The sequence below is a fragment of the Embiotoca jacksoni genome, unplaced genomic scaffold (assembly GCF_022577435.1).
Source record: "Embiotoca jacksoni isolate LCO1_2020_lvr unplaced genomic scaffold, fEmbJac1.0.p SCAF_5, whole genome shotgun sequence".
Taxonomy (NCBI): Eukaryota; Metazoa; Chordata; class Actinopteri; family Embiotocidae; genus Embiotoca; species Embiotoca jacksoni.
This window is the reverse complement of record NW_027185403.1, coordinates 2,228,924-2,244,106: the sequence shown is the minus strand read 5'-3', so window position 1 is coordinate 2,244,106 and position 15,183 is coordinate 2,228,924. Positions and strand designations below refer to the sequence as shown.

General features: G+C 40.1%; 1 protein-coding gene across 4 annotated transcripts in view; it reads right to left on the bottom strand.

Moving 5' to 3' along the window:
* lingo2 (leucine rich repeat and Ig domain containing 2) overlaps positions 1–15,183 on the bottom strand; it is a 200,557-nt gene that overhangs the window by 154,088 nt on the left and 31,286 nt on the right. For all 4 annotated transcript variants that reach the window (XM_069171240.1, XM_069171242.1, XM_069171239.1 and 1 more), the window contains exon 2: positions 11,325–11,397. The gene's annotated coding sequence lies outside the window, so the exon portion shown is untranslated. The remainder of the gene's footprint in view (positions 1–11,324; positions 11,398–15,183) is intronic.

Below are 15,183 nucleotides of genomic sequence, written 5' to 3'. Positions count from 1 at the left end.
TAAAATCATGGATTTAATTATTTTAGTTAAAACATTAAATAATATAGAGGCAATAATGATGTTCCTTTTCTCATTTGGAAGGGGGAAAAAAAGAAGGAGAGTAGAGTAAATTAACATAATCTAAGTGAATGATTGCCATCTTTCATCAGATATATTAAAATAAATTGCTCCCATTTGAAGGAAGAAACTATACTTGTTATGGTTATTAGTTCAAGTTTCTATGAACACAAGGCAAAATGTGCAACTAATGCACAACTGAGTCCGAACTGCAGATGTAGACGCTTAAAATAAAAGATATTCTGCCAATTCATCTATGAAATGAACTTTATTCAAATACTTAATGGTAGCGCTTTTCTGTTTTCTGCAAACGTTTGTCGTGTAATTTCATATAACAAGCAAATTTCTCAATGAAAAGACCAAACCAACAATAAATTGCTCCAAACACTACCTGATACAAATGTGAAAATTGTTCAGAAATAGTTGGACATTGAGGTTTTAAAGATATTCAATTTTTGTTTAAATTTTCTGACATTTTTGTTGGTCAAAATTGTGAGTTGGCACCTTAAGGATGCTTTCAATTTCTACCTGTACATCTCGGAGACAGTCTCCTACAGTTTGCAGTATGTGATGGTTCAGTTGAACTATTTTACTTCCCAACAATTAATTTAGCAGGGTGGCTCGACTTGCTCTGCCATTAAAGATTTTAACTAATTATCCAGCCAGGAAGGATAATTATTCCTGGCCATGCTCTTTTGCAGAGCATGTTTGTCAGCTAAATTACCCATAATACTCGTGACTAATGATAAAGCTGCAGTGAGGATCTGCTTCTTTAGAAACCTCAAACAACTTTCCATTTATCAATAATTAACTTGGGAGAGCTTGAATGACCTGTGAAAAATGATCTTCTGAAGTGCATTAAGAAACCGGGCATAACTTTAATATTTCAGATACAGCGACGTTGATTCAAAAAGGGTGAAGAGGACACAAGCTGCTACAATTTTAAATGTATTGGTATCCCAGATGCGCATTAATGAGAAATACTGCATATCCGTCCTTTTTTTTTTTTTTTTACATCTAATATTTGCAGCTTTTTTCACATAACTGCATCAAAATTAAGTTTTATACAAAATAAGTCTTAAAAGATACACCCTTGAATTCTGCGAGAGGCCTTTCTCCCAGCATACTTAAAATGCAACAGAGGAGGGAAGGAGCAACATCTATAGGAAGCACGGCCGCGTGGATACGCATGGTGTGAAACAAAGGTTCATTGCACGGGGGTTAGAGACTGGAGCTGGAAGTCAGAGCTAATCAGCCATGAGAAGCTTCTGTCAGCTTCTCCCCTTCTCCGGTGGAAAGACGAGGAGTCGGGCAGGTCTGTGACGGTCACGAGAAGCACATTTCTGGCCCCTTTGAGAGAGCTACCGTGTGTGGATACCGGTGTTTGAGCTTGTCTAGCAGCTCCATTACAAGAGGCTCTCTTGTGTACGGGTCTGTTGGAGTCCAGGAGCTGTGGACACGCCGTTTTCTCACGATTAGCATTGCTGTTTGTCAGCCTTAAACATCTTGTTGAGCTCTGAACACAGCCGTTATCCGCAAATCCGCGTGTTGTGTTTGCTGCCGCCGAGGAGGAATGAATATTACACATGATGTATTTTTTCTGAGACCATAATATTACCAGCATTAGCTCCGTGTAAGAGGCATTTGTACTTTTGCGTAGCAGCTGTTAAAACATTGACTGGGTCAACAAACAGCGGAGACCTCAGAGGCTTGCCTGTTATGTCACGGTCAGGAAGGGGCCAGAGAATTTGGCTGAACCGTATGCCAACAAAAATCAAGTGCTAACACAAATTTGAGTGATTTATGTTGGCATATTGATGTGTACAGTGCAAAACATATTTTTTTTTTTTTTTTAAATTGCTTGCAGTTCCTTTTTAAGGATTGGAAACTTATAAGGAAGCTTTTAACTTAAACAATAAGACGGATACATCTACCGTCTTATTAGGGCAACACTTTTATTGTGTTACCAAAACATTGGTAATTTTATAGGAAAACATCCTGCGAGGGGGTTAATAAACTTCCACATTACGTGTCTGCATGTACTGTAGGACCTACATATCGTATGCATGATTGCATCGTGTAAAGAATTGTTTTTCTACCAACAAATGAGATTCCAGACTACAGCTAGCAAACAGTGGGGGTGAGAACTGTCACATCACAGCAAGACTTTTCACGCAAGAAAAAGCAATTTTATACTTTGATAGCAGCTCGTATAAATACAAAGTGCTGTGAAAAGGTGGCGTCATCCCTGTTGCTATTTATTTTTTATTTTTTGGGGGGAATATGTGAAATCACAGGGGTCCTTGTAATCAGCGAGGATGTTCCCCAGCAGACCACTGAGGAAACAACAAAAACCCTGGGTAACAATACCATTACTACTGGATCTTCTAACGCACCGGCTTGATCTCAAGAATCTCAGGTTAGCCCACACAGGAGCTGATAAAAGCCTTTGTGTTTTACCTCAAAGGAACATGCGCCCGTAACACTCTCTGCTGCAAAGTTAAAGGAAAAACAAATGTAAAGCTTCTCTGCCTTCATTCCCTGACAGAGACACGTACGCTCTGAGACGAGGAGAACTTTGTGAGGGACTTGTAGGGTAATTCTGACAAACAGGGGCTCTCAAATGGCCGGGAGGCGGCTGCCGCCGCTGCTACTGCTGACACCATCACCAAATGAGGCCCCAAATGCATCACAGTCATTAGTTGCTGTTTGCGTGACGTGCTCATTAATGCGCTCATTACGTCCCTTATCGCCAAACTTTTCCGATTTTGAGGAGGTAAACATCAAGAAATTCACAAGGTGTCGTGGGGTTAGCTCATGAGCTCGACCGTAAATGACAGCGGACAAAACAATTTAGAGAGCAAAGAGAGAATTCTTTGAGATTCAGAGGTTAGATAGATGCAGGGATAAAACGATTACTGCAGAACAGTTGTTTTTTTTTAAAAAAAAAACACTGATAAATTGCTTCGTGCGTGGTTCTTCTGTTCAAAGAGAAAAGCTGTGTGAATGACTTTTCAGCATATTTCATGCCACTTTTGACCTGTTGTTTCCCTCTTTGGATTTGAGAACAACGGGCTTCCTGCTCTATGTATAACCTCACCGTTTTCCTGTAAAGTATTGTTTTATAAATCTAAGTAAAACAAGTGGCCGATGCGTCACTGTGTCACTGTTCACAACAGGTTGAGAATTGAAGGAGAACTGTGGAAGATCGAAGGTGATGATGCATTTTAAATATGTGGATCCATGATACCTCGGAGAGCGGCCTGAGTAAACTGTAAAACAGAAAAGTCCACGATGGTTGAGGTCGTGTCCGCCTGGCAGGCAATGTATTTCTCTTTGTCTAAACTAAGAAAAGGGGATGCAATTTCTGCAGGTAATTGCCTATGTTAATCTCAGTCATACTTGAGAGAGGGAAGAACCTCTCCCATCCTTCCAAGCAAGCAAGGCCAGTGGTCAGCTGTCCCTTGACCGCGAAGAGCTTCACTGACTAATTACTGCAGTCCAGCTGCCTACACTCTCAGGAGTACTCACCCAGCTTCTCTGCCACAGCACTTCTCTCCCAGGCTCTTCTGTAATCACCGTCAGTCCTCATCCAGTTGGGTAACAACATCATGGTGTCTTGAGATCTTGCCTGCGCAAGTCTCTCATATGAATATAGTTATTTGATTTCCATCCATCCTTCGGCTTACATGGGTGCCTCCGTTAAATTAATAATGAAAAAGATAATGAATCAACTAAAGAGGGGAAATCCAATCACTCTAGGAGGGGGAATGAATAAGAAACCCATTTACACACCATAAAGGAATAAGCCACTGAGGCTGACTTTGTGTTTTATATCACCGTATTTGTGGAGCTTGAACGCAGCCTAAATAAAGGCTCTCAGACGTCCTGCCTAAACACGGCAACAAATCCAAATGAAAATAATGGCGACAATGTTGCAAGCAGAGCCACTATTCAATTAATTTCAACATACAGCATACATGTCAGGCCGAACGTGGTCTACCAAAGACAACAATACCAATTCCACTGGTTTTCAGTCAAATTTCAAGGAGCGAGAACAAATCTGGCCGAAGTCCAGCTCACACAATTTGTTCCTTGTTCCAGTGACTCTTTACACCTATCCATCCAAACCCTCTATCCAATTCACTTCCCTGCATGGCCATGTTGCAGAGCAACAGTATTGATTCTTCTTTTGTTTCCATTTTTTTTTAAACTTTCCTTGACAATGAACCATCTCTCTGCTGGTAACCCTCTGCTCTTGTTCCTTTTCTTTTTTTCTTCTGTAAGAAATAGTACTTTGATCTGCGGGGACAAAGCCAACTTTTGTATCCACGCACTTCTTTAAGCCTGGCCTGTATCGTTAATGATTTATTTTTTTTGTGTGTCGAATAATTCAATTCCCCGCAATTCAGTAATCTTTTATTTTTGTATGAAACTCCCTTTTGTGAAAGTACTCATGTAAACTGTACTGCATTTTTAAATCACAACACAATTTAAACATCTGTGTCAATATTACTCTGTCCCTCGAAAATAAATAAATAAATAAATAATTCTCTAGCACTGTTTGAAAGCACGACCGCGGGCCTAACGTTAAGCTACGCCAGTCGGTTGTGTCCCAGCCTCCTGAAAGCAATCTGTACAGCATCCACTCCCTCCAGGCACTTGGGAAGCTCACTTAAAGACATCAATACTCCAGGAAATGAGACACAGAGCGATGGCTTCAGAGACGGAGAAGTTAGGCGGCTGACTGAGATGCCCTTACATCTTATTTAAAAGTGCTGCTGCTCGATGCCGTTCCATTGTGCTTTCTCTCTCGTTAAAAAACATCAAACTGCACCGGATGTCCAGTCGAAAGGCAACGATAAGGGAATAAACCAGGCACCTTAACTGCCCCCGCTGAATGAACTACGCGTTTCTTTTGTAATTCCCACAAACAAGAATATTCTTTTAAGTTTCTGTATTCATTTCAAATGACTAGACATTTGGCTGTTTCACATTACAAGGAGCTTTTGCACCATACAGGCGGGTATAATAGCTCCCGGTTCTTTTTTTTTTTTTTTTTTTGGTTCAGCCAATTATGCGTCAGTGTCTCCGATATTCACACAAAATTGAACAAGCCCTCCGCTGTCTATCGGCATTGTTGATAGATTCTCAACAATGTGCTTCAATTACCATCAAACTTCCATCACAATGTTCAAACACCTTTTTACCTTGTCTATCCATAGCTGCAGATATTCAGGAGTACATGAGGAGGATTAATCCTTATGCTGAATATTCAGATAACTTCCCCCCGACTCTCTCCTGGAACATTGTGCTGTCAATCAAGTGTCAGCCACTCGGTCGCTGCTGTCAAACCCCCCCTTTTCATTGCCGTGGCAACAAAAAAGACAAATGCAGTGGGAATACAAATCAGCTGGCATTAGAATGACGGAGGAGGCACTTGGCAATAGCTAAACGCGTCAGTGATAAAAGTATTGCGGATTACTCGTGACAAATAGCCTCCAATCTATCAAATTCCAATTGTAACTGGAACTGATGCAATGTGACGCAACACTGGGATGCAAAGGTTGAGCCAGCCTGCCTCAATCTGTTGAATAGAGCCTATATTTTTCCCAGTTGAGTGATACAATGTTAACAGACATACAGCCGAAATGTGCCTCAGTGGGTGATTTCAGACGCAGAATGCATCATCTCCGCGTCCGCCGCGACTCTCTTCACTGATCGATTATGTTGTCACGGCGTCCAAATATTGTCACAATCGTGGCTCGACTCGCTTATCACTCGAGCTCAAATTTATGCGTTTTCCTGCTATCTGCACACTCGTGTCTATCCCAACAGGCAACCGAGTTGTGCCGCACTGTGCCGGAGGCCCGCAGAGACTCTGCAGCACCAGCAGGGACACGCTGCTCTAACATCTGAGATAAAACAACAGCGGGCATGAGCCGTAAATTTCACCGTGTCAGATCGATGAGATCGATAATCACTTCTCTTGCACATTCTCCTCACTCCTAAGTTACTGCTGGAAACAATTGTCAATGTCGCCGACTTGTTCTCAACAAGCTACACTTTCATGTGTTAAATCAGTTTTGGCAAACACTGTTATCAGGTGGCTCATGACGCACAAAGCAAGTGATAAACAGATTTTTTTTTCTTTTTTTTTTTTTTTATGAAAAAGCTAGATATTCACTTTCAGTGCTAAAAGTAAACACTTTCAAACTACTTCCAAAAGGTGAAGATCTTAAATGTTTTTCTGAGCGTAATGTGGTTTGGTTCGTCTCACACACACACACACACACACACACAGTCACCATCTCTCACGCCGCCTTTGTCTACATCTGCCGCGTACAGCTCGGTGGCAACCTCAAATCTAACCCTATTCAGCTTCCGTGTTGATCTGCATAACATCTAATGCATCCTTTCATGCTCTGCCACCTCCTCACCCCATAGCATGATGCTGCTGACTGTCAGTTCTCTGGAAGAAGCTCTGATGTGGCAACCTGTGCTCTGCAGCTACTGCCGGGCCACCGGTGGGACCGGGGTTTGAAAGTGATGATGATCTATTCAGAGGGAGCGAGTCTAAAGCAACACGCAGGTTTGCATGAGCAGGTATGCAGCAGGTGGCATCAAACAGACTTGATGTCGGAGTCGGGCTCCGAGGTAAGTTCAGAGGTTTTAAAATACATAAAGGTTTTTATTTCTATGCGTGTATGTGAGAATGTGCACGTTAAAAATTGCAGCAAAACCTAACGGTGACTTTGATCTTTTCACAAAACTATGTAGGTTTCTATGAAGCCCCCTCGTGTTGTCTTCACCGCAGCGCAGGCAAAGTAAATCCACTTTGATAGAAAAAAACAACAACCTTGTTTTCTACAACAGGATTACAACACTAGACAGGCCTGTCGGTATCTCGCCGCTGCCTTTTTGCTTGTGCCCAGGGCTTCATTAAACCTATCTCAAAGAAAAATGTAAGATTCTTGGTCTTCATTGAGTGCACAAAGGCAGCTGTGCCAATCCGCAGACAGGAAAAACAAGTTGCATCATGCATCGTGGAACAATGGCTTACATTTAAGTGAGATGGTGAGAGAAATGTAAAACGAGTATTTCGGAGACGGGCACAGTGTGGAGTCTTTGATGGTTTTGCAATGAAATCACACACCAACCCAACCAAATTTCTACCCAAACTAGATGAGGAAAAAAAGGGGGGGGGGAAACATCCCAAGGTACCGCTTCAGCCGCCCGTTATTTACTTTGAGAAGATAACCGTGAATATAAATGCCTCGGCCCCTTCTTCTTGCTTTCACATCACATAGTGATCTGTGCATTTTCTACTGAATGAAATTCCCTCACTCCAGTCTAACTTAGTTGTCTCTGAGACACCTTGAGTACACTTTAATGATTGCAGTAAAGCTGTGTGCAGGCAAGAAGTGATTCATGTGATCTTGTCTACACCCTTGGTAATGTGCAGAAGTACAATCCCCCTCGAAAGTGCAACACCACACAAGTTGGTAAGCAAGAATGCAGAATTGTTCAGACTCAAAACAGAGGCAAGGCAATAAAATATGAGGTTAAATTGAAAAGTATCAAAAGTGTTCCTGTTGCACACAAACCGAGAACAGCACAGTGATGTTCACGGAGAGGGAGGAAACGAATAAGTATTGTGTGTAATGTTTCAAGTAATATCGCATTATCGGCATTAGCACCCGTGTTACACGGGTTTTTGTGACTTCTGGTGATCGCACATTTCACAAAGACCACGCATCAAATTTTGCGCCAATTTCTGAAGTCTCCGTTGCCAATTCGGAGTTTTATATGCACTCTCTGCTTACTTTCCTCAAGTAGATTAACTGTTAATATGTAAATATAACTTGTTGAATGCTAGTTGAAGTGTGCTACATCCCTGTTTTTTTGTTTTTGTTTGTTTTTTTGTAGAAAATATACACAAGACAACAGCAGGGGTTCATTTTTATCTCATTTTGTTGTACACATATACACTTAATCTCCTCATCCAGATATGTTGTCATTGTGGTTTGTTTCTCATCAATTCACAGTTTTCTTGTATTGTTTAAACGGTGTGCATATATATATATACACCAGCAGGAATTAAACATTTGTCAAAACTTCTTTGACCTCGGTGTATTTTATTTGTTTCCAAAACGGTACAATGCAGGTGTTCAGCGTGGCAAATCCATGAAACAGGATTAACAATTTATAAAAGTACCTCTTAACTCCAGGGCTTCTGGTTTTCAGCTTTGAAGTCGGGTTCATATAAATTCAAGGTTTGTCCAAGTAATTGCCATAAAACTACAAAAGAAAATGCATGTCTCACTTCTGTTTGATAAAGATGTTTTAAAACAGCAGCACAGTTTTAACTGCAAGTTTAGAGTTGTGTACAAGACGAAGAACAGACAATGCATTTTGGTGGGGAACACTGTTCACAATATTTTTTTTTGTTATTTTCTTTTTTCACTTTTCGGGGCATGTTTGCATTTCCAAGATAGGATGCAGGAAAAAAGAAATGTGAGGGGACACAAATTGGGACTACATGCAACAAGGGTACCCTTGCTGACTCCAACTTGGGATGTTATGATTACACGGTCAGCGTCTTAAACCCCAAAGGTGACCAGAATGCCCAAAAGATATAAAGAAAACACCACCTAATTATAAGAACTTCAAAAAGCTTCTCCTTTTCTCTTAAGTGTAAAGAAGAATTACAAATGCTGTCATGGTTACAGGAGTGTCGGCAATAATTCTTAATCGATTAAAAGTAGACTCAGTTGATACTGAGACGAGTAGGACAAGTCAGTAGTTTTAACACCTACAAAACAAACAAAAAACTGAAATCATACCCCCTCTGTACACCACTGGAGTCTGCTGATTGATGAACAAATAATATGAAAATATGGGACGTCTCTATAGACCCAGCAATTCAATTGACATTCAGCAACTCCTCAAGGAAAAGTCCTAGATGAAAAAAAGAAAAAGATATGAACCTATATAGGCTACAATATGAACCAACACTGAGTATGCAGCAGTTGAAAGATAGCATGTTTTGTTGGTTTGTCTTTCCAGTAAAGGTAAGGTGGGGTAAACCCTATTAGGAGCTATCACTTGTTACCACGTCCTCTTTTAAATAAAACAAATCACTGGACACAGCAACTAACAACAACCAGCATATATATGTTGAACTCATCCATGATTTTAGAAGTTCCAAAGGGTCATTGAGTTATAACGAAATTTAATAGTTTATTCTACTATTGTCTTGTCTGAAAACTATTCTTTTCACTTCCGCCAGAAGGTGGCGGTGATGCACCCCCCAGCTGTTTACCAATTGCCATTAACCATCAAAAGAAGGAGAAAATGAACATGTTACTGGCAGGTGTAGGTAAAACGTGTGTTGCTCTGTGAGATTACACTACGAACAGAAGAAACATGCAAAGACAACTTACAAACATCGAAAAGCTCTGTGTGGAAGTCCTTAAAAAAAAAAAAAAATGAGGTGCAGTGCAAATTCTGCTGGTTAAAACTAGCATATCATAAGTCTGTCACAGCTATGCACAATCATTTAAGAGCGAACAAAGCAGACAGTCCACACAATGAACAATCAATGGCTAGCCTTGTTGCTCGACGAAGTAAGTTTTACGTTGGTTGTGCAGAGCAAAGAACATCATTAACCTCGAAGATGATAGCTTAGCAAGACCAATATTAACTCTGTTGCTTCTGTTTCGCCAAGAGTTAGACTGGACGCTACAGTGACTTACTCGTACGTATTGCCCTTTTAACTTATCGAACCTGACCATGTCAAAGATGACAGCAACAGAGCAAATAATATTTCAAAAGTGACTTTCTTTTAAAGGTGGGAGATAAATGACTTCCATTCTATGTTCCACACTTGGCATTTCATGTGTCTTTGAAGACTCAAGCTGTCTGAAACGCTACAGTTGGTATAGATCATTTTTTACTGTCGGCACAATACCAGTAACTGCAGGCTAGTGACAGCAATGTCTGCTTCCATTTCGTCACCCTCCCCAGAGCTATCAGGCTTTTACTAGATCCCCATAAACCTCCAGGCAACATTTCCACCCAATGTTTGATTAGTTGCATTGGCAATTACTATAAAACAAGCTGCTTCTGTACTTAATAAAACAGTATCAATGTAGTTACCACTTATACTGAAAAATAAATGAATAATCATAAACCAGTGATTCTGCAATAATTGACTGCATCATGCTTCATTGCCGTCCGTTCCACTGTGCCATGCTCTCCCCTCTAACCTCGCCAGTACAATTTGGGACTGCTGAATGGGCACGGTAGTTGGCATGGAGCTGTGAGCATGCTCTTATCATGTTCAGCACAATGACAGGGATTGGTAAGAGAGAACGGCTTTACGGCTCTGGATTTGTGCCCCATTGGACTGCAATCACCCCGACCAGCACTTGTTTAGCCCTGGGGACACAAGTGTTTGCGCCTCCTTTTTGAGACCTCTCCAGAACAAACACAGGAGTTCTTACATCAGTGTGTGCAACTGTATGTAACATTTATGAAATGTGCCACTAAAAATTAGGCATCTCTACCGTACAATTCCTGCTACTGCCGGGTTTTCAGTGCCAGAAAATGACAGAATCCTGCATGCTGCTGCTCCAAATACTACAGACTGAAAACCTATGAGACAGCTGTACAGTAACCAGTCAGAGCCTCATTAGTTCTTTATCACATCTTTCTACGGTGCTGAGTTGACAAAGAAATGTCAAAATCAATGTGTTTCTTTTTTTCGTTTTTTTTATATATCTTCTCTGACTGTCGGCAGATTCAAATAAAGCCGAATGTGAAAAGAACAGTGTGTTCTGCTGGCCTATTTTGAAAAGCCTCCCACGGATTCACCCGAGTTCAGTGCACCTGAGGGCGCGTTATATACCATCTTCAAGAGAGGATGCCAGAGGCTTTTTTAATTGTGTCCCAATATTTTCAGTGTCCACAAAACTCCTTTTCCTCATTAAATATGTATAGATAAGCAAAAAAAAAAAAAAAAAAAAAAAGGAGGTTGCCATTTTGGTTTCCACACCCATCTCCCTAAATGAAAGACATTTGTATTTTTAGAATGGTACTTCTTTTAAGCAGGTAGCATCTGGTAATCTTTGACCTGCATCTATTCATAATACTGAGAATATTTATAGCCCACACATGGTTATCAAGTCATGCATGAAGCCCTGATGTTTTCCCCTGAGGTACACATTTATTCATGCTAACACAGACACAAAAGACTAACTTACCATACTGGAACAGAGGCAAAGAACATGTCTGCTTCCTGCCAGGAGAGTGGATAGGTGCCTACGCAGATTCAGTCTGAAACATAAAAAGGAAAAGACCTCTGTGAGGACACGCAATATGAATGACTTGTGTCATTCTACAAGACAGACACATCAGAAACATTTGGAATGTCAGCATGCAGGAAGCTTGTGTCACCCACTCATTGTGCGTCACACATAAGAGCAGCGGCTGAATACATTAAAAAAAAAAAGAAGAAAAAACACATGTACATCCTAGACTTTCTATAACTACCATTCCGGTTTCCCTGCAGGTTCATGGACAGGCAGATGTTATCAGACTAATATAGAACATAATATTGCAAAATTTGATTTCAGTGACATTATTGATTTGTTTGGAGAAAATACAAGTTACCTCTTTATGACTCAGTAACTCTGAACAGCTTGTTTATAGACTCCACAAAAATACTAGATCTTTTCTGGCTTAGCTCTATCAAAGCTAATAATTTGCAAACCCATCAGCCATTATTCTTTATAGCGGTACTGAACCTTGACTTCAATACTGGATTCTGAATGACATTTTTTTTTTTTTTTTTTACCGATTTTATAAAATTAATTTTCCCAGAAAGAAATTAACATTGCACATTATGGTACAAATCTTTAGTTTTCATGCAGTTTAGAGGGGGAGAGAGTACCCCTGGTTGCTTTTAGTAGTTGCAATTAAGAGATTTCCCCCGAAAGCCTAAAATGAAAGTTATTGCTAGACGAAAAAAAAAAAAAAAAAAAAAAAACATGTTGGCCAGCCCTATCTGGAATTACTTTATCCACTTTATGAAAGAAGGGTCTTGTTGATATTTTGTACATATTCAGCATACACATGTATACAGACTGCCAGGCGTCTTACAAACAACACAATGCACTTCTTGTCGTTTCAGGTGAATTGCTATGGCAGTTTTTTTTCCCATAGGTGGAACTGGTTGGCTGCTTCTGCTGTCAACCTTCAGAACTTTAAATGCAAGAAACATGCCTGTGTAGTAGCATCAAAAACCTCTTTCATTTTCACTGTTAAAAAAAAAAAAAAAAAATCATGCTCACCATTTCGTTTAGTTAAGGAAGAAAAAAAAAAGTATAAATCTTAATGATGAAGCTGTTGGAATATGTGATAATTTCCTAAGTAACTAACACTGTAATTATTTTAACCTTAATATTTCGTCACTTTAACATGGCTGGTTTATTTGATGAGATTTAGTTTGAAGGCGAGAGGAAAGTAACAAGTACAGAAAAAACCTCTCTGTCATTCACTGTCTTTCTGACAGCATTGTTTTGAAATAATGAGATCTCGCGCATGGTTTACTCTGAAAGGTACAGTATGAGCAAGCAGAAATGAGGATGACAGGAAAAGTCAAACAGCCACATCGGTTTTTAAACACAGAGCCTTCTTAATGATTGCATTCAAGCTCACTAATGCTGTATTCTTCACACTCTAAAAAGCTTAACTACTTTCTTGTCTGTTTTAATCACACCCTTGTTCCAAATTATTCAGGTGAAAGAGATAGAGACGCTGGCACTGTTTTTTTGGGTTTTTTTTCTGGGATATGCTGGTTCGTTTTGCCTCTTTTTTTTTTTCTTTTTTTTTTTTCACAAAAGGGAGGAGAATAACGCTGTCCTGGGAGGGGATTTGGAAAGAGTGAGAGGACGAGGAGAACGAGAAGGCGAGGAGAGGGATGAGACACCAATGGGATGAAATCTTGAGTTTGCCAAGGTCAGCAGAACTCTCACTATGAAATGGCATGCTGCCAAACACACACCCAGAAAGACCACACAGACACACACACACACACACACAGTAGCAGCTACACACTACCCATAGTCCCTGAACACAACCTGCTGAGAATTGCTAAATTACCACTGGGCTCACACTTTGCTATATGGGCCTGTACACCTACACACACACACACACACCTACGCGTACACACTGTCTAGCGGTGTCGTTTGTGTCATTAAATTAGTTTCTGGTCAATCTGAGGTCTTCACCTTTGGCCTCGCTGCTTTAAGATGAGTCCCGGCAGTCATGTGTCTCGACAGCTGGCACTCATCTGCTCCACACACGTTTTCTGTTGATTGTGTTGAAACTCCTACATAAATTCATGGCGTTGTTTGTTGCCTTATGTTTTTACATATCTGTTGGGGTCATAAATGAAAGAGGTTTGTGGTGGTTGGAGAGTTACAGTGACATTAATCTCAGCCTGGACACTGTAAAATGCTTAAGCTGTAAGCCTTTAGTAAAAGCTTGGTTCTACACAATCCTTACAACAACCCATATTTCACACAATAAAGCTTTGAACAAACGCTGCCGATCACAAAATGGACTCTACATTAAATACAAGACTCACAAAAATAATGTGACCTCCTACATGCATCCAACAAATGCTTTTCTGTAAACAGACTTTTGATTAATGCTTAACCAATATAAACACTAGAACGGTTTCATTTCTTTTGGCCACCAAAAATGCTGCTTTTATTTACCTTTTATTGCTTATTAATCAAATGGCAAATGATACTGAATTTACAAGTTCTTTCAGAAAATAGTTGACATGCTGGCCTTGAGGAGAGTGAATTATCTTGACCAGACAAACATGAAAGCATTATTAGCTATAACCTACAATGTGGTGCAATCCACAAGATCAACAAACTGCATTCAGAACTGCCGTAGAGTGAAATCAACACATCTCTGACAAAGTCTCAGATAAGTCAAATGTCTCTTTATTTGAGTCCGTATGTAGGCAATAGGCAATTTCAGACCAAACATTTCTGGGGACTCCCCGAGAAGAACTACATACCATCAATGGCTGTATTTCGTCCTTGTTTGCACGCGTACCGCTAACTGGAGCGCAAAAATGACAGCAGCATCTCTTCTGCACACCATAGTGAAAAAGTGTTCTGTTAATTTATTTAAGACTAACTTTAAAAAGGATAGTTTGAATTGTTTGAAGCGTAGTTGTATGAAGTATTTCTCCATAATTAATGCAGTAAATGGGGGTCAGCACAGTTCTGCATGGGTCAGCAATTTTGGGGCTTTTGATGTATTTAAGCCATTTAAAAAAAAAAAAATGCCCATCCATCTTTCCATCTATACACACTTTTATCCAGCATAGGGTCACGGGCAGCTGGAGCCTATCACAGCTGACTTTGAGCAAAGGTCAGTTACACTGGTCCATCACACGGCCAACACTAACAACCAATCATGCGCACATACACACCCAATTTAGGACCACCAATTAACCTAACACAAAAGCATGACAGTTGTTGTAGCCTGTAATCCATGCATACCACAGAGAAGGTTAGATGTTCAACAAGGCCCAATATACTAAAAACAGTTGAATATCATGCATTGCCCTGTAAAGGCTTATTTTGTCGGTACATTATATGTTCATCCAAACTATTTTAGGCTTCTTACTTCATAAAAACATTATGCAGTGAAATTAATTTTTTATGACTGAATTTCAACGTTCCTTTTGTTACCGGGGTTACTGCTGGAGTGTGTGTGACTCGGTTACCGATATTGTTCTTCCCTTTAGCAAGACTACAAAAGGTGATTTCACAGTTTCAATGGTGCCATTTGAGCCCAATTCAGACCCTGTATGATGCTGTAAATGTACATTATACAGTATATGAATATACAGTATTTCCCATATAGCACACTAGTTTTACCCTGTTGGGAATGTCCTAAACTCTCTTCTAAAAGATAATTTAATGTTTCAATATACTCCATATAGTCCATTAAAGACTCCTTTAGTCCTCATAAAATTTCAATGAGGGATACAAAAAAAAAAAAAAACACAATGCTCTTGTTTGGCTGCATGTT